General features: G+C 37.1%; 1 pseudogene; it reads right to left on the reverse strand.

Moving 5' to 3' along the window:
* Positions 1-942: 942 nt before the first annotated feature.
* On the reverse strand, positions 943-1598 carry LOC128662254 (serine/arginine-rich splicing factor 3-like; annotated as a pseudogene).
* Between the last annotated feature and the right edge of the window lie 650 nt (positions 1599-2248).

A 2248-nucleotide genomic window follows, 5' to 3' on the forward strand; every position in this document is an offset into this window, starting at 1 on the left:
TTAAAGAAGCACAGTAACTAAGGACCTTGTAACTAGGTCCAATGTCCACAGTAATAGTACAGCTCTTTTTAACAAGTTTTCTTTTCTTTTAAACTGTGTTTTAGAATTGAAAGAAAAATAAGTGAAGCTATATAATCCATGTCTTATAAAACACATAAACTTAAAACCAAAACTGAACTAAATATTAGTATTCTGAGATATTATTGCAATTATTAAATTATGATTTTCATATTTAGGGTATAAAATGCCTGTAGTGAGGAGTAGAGTGTGAGAGGACAGATATGAGGGTGAATGAAGAATATTTAGTTAGAGGATTAAAGGAAACTAATCAGGTCTCTACAACTATTTTTAATATGGCCAATTATTTTGGTATGATAATACTGCCATCTAGTGGGTAAAAAAGAAAGTGAATATCAATAGATCAATTTTATATCAAAATCAATTTTAAGCAACTTTCTAATTTACTCCTATGATCAAATTTTCTTCATTCTCTTGAAAATTTTATTTGAAATGCAAGAATGTAATTTTAGATGCCGGCCCATTTTTGGTGAACAACCTGGGTTGTTCTTGCTGATTGGTGGATAAATCCATCCACCAATGAACAAGTGCTTTCCATGATCTGAACCAAGCAAATAGCTTAGATGCCTTCTATTTCAAATAAAGATAGCAAGAGAATGAAGAAAAATTGATAATAGGTGTAAATTAGAAAGTTGCTTAAAATTGCATCCTCTATCTGAATCATGATAGAAAAAAATTTGGGTTCAGTGTCCCTTTAATTTTACTGTTAGGGATTTACAGGTGAGCAGATGACCTCTTCTAAATTGAGAATAAGGGTATATCATTTCATCCCCCCGCAGCCCAGGCCACAGGAGATAAGGGCCAAAATGTTGGGTAAACATTTATAACATCTCTGTCATCATAATTAATTCAATCATCATTCAGTTTTTTTTTTTTCCAAATTAAACTGGTTTATTAGTCAATTTCTGTCCAGAACCATATACAGTCACATACCCCATCACATTACAAGATACATTACAAAGCAAAAAACTAAAAAAAGTTTTTAAAAAGCATCACATTTCAAAACAAAACCATTTGTTGCAATTGTCTGTACACTCTTGAAGGCCGATTTATTTCCTCTCATTAGACCTAGACCGGCTTCGTGATCTAGAGAATAAACGAGATGGCTTGTGATTTCTCTCCCTGGACAGAGATCTCTCTCTCCTCCGTTCTCTTGAAAGTGATCTGCTGCGGCTACGAGAAAAGCTTCTTCTTCTTGGAGATCTGCGTCGCGGCGGCGGAGTCCTGCGACGATAGTCATCCCGGGGACGTCTGTTCCAAGATGGAGGCGGCCCACGATTCCGACTTCTTTTCTCACCATTGGATAGCTCTACTCTAACTCGACATCCACACAGTGTTCTGCCATCTAACTCTCTAACTGCATTCTGTTTTGTTACCATTGTTACCAAGGTTCCCAACATAGACTTTACAGTCCAAAGGACAGGAGTCGCGATGCATGGCGAAGGTACGTGAATACGACTTTGATGAGCTTTCGTTGTCTCGATTACTGCCCCAGGTCTTCTCCCTACCTTCTTCAAGCACAAAATGGCTCAATCATCATTCAGTTGAAGAAGAAAAAGTATTTCTCCCATTAGCATTATAATATGTCTAAGATTGTAGGCCTGTAAAAGAAGTGAAAAATAGCATAGATACAATGTGGTTTCTATTGCCTCAGTAGGATAATTCTATCTGCAACATAGTCATAGGTTCTATGAAAAATGCTTTCTAATAAAGGACTACACATGTGTAGAATAAAGTGAAACCCAAAACAGAACAAAGTAGAGGGAAACAATTACTCTATGGAGTTGTTGGCTGAAGTGATTTTGTGACCCTGTATCCCCCATGGGGGAATTTTCGGCTGTTGTATTGTGAGGATTAAAGTGTTTCTGCTCTCTTCTTTATTCACAAACTCAGTGCATGGGTGCTTCTGTCATCAACTTTGAGGCGAGTTTAGAATGGCAATAATAGATTGTATATATATTATCAGCCCCAAGAGCCTGACTGCTGATAAAACCTGGCCATGGTGCAGGCTTGAAAATCTGGATGTAGAGGTTGAGTTAGCCAGTTTATTGAACCCGAAAGTTTAATTGTTGCATCGGCTGGCGGTATTTTTGGTAAGCTCCAGGACCATGGAGCACCATTTATTGGGGACTTTAATTTGCAAAATGTGTTCATCACAAAAGCGATATTG

Source organism: Bombina bombina, chromosome 6, assembly GCF_027579735.1.
Source record: "Bombina bombina isolate aBomBom1 chromosome 6, aBomBom1.pri, whole genome shotgun sequence".
In the NCBI taxonomy this organism is placed as follows: domain Eukaryota; kingdom Metazoa; phylum Chordata; class Amphibia; order Anura; family Bombinatoridae; genus Bombina; species Bombina bombina.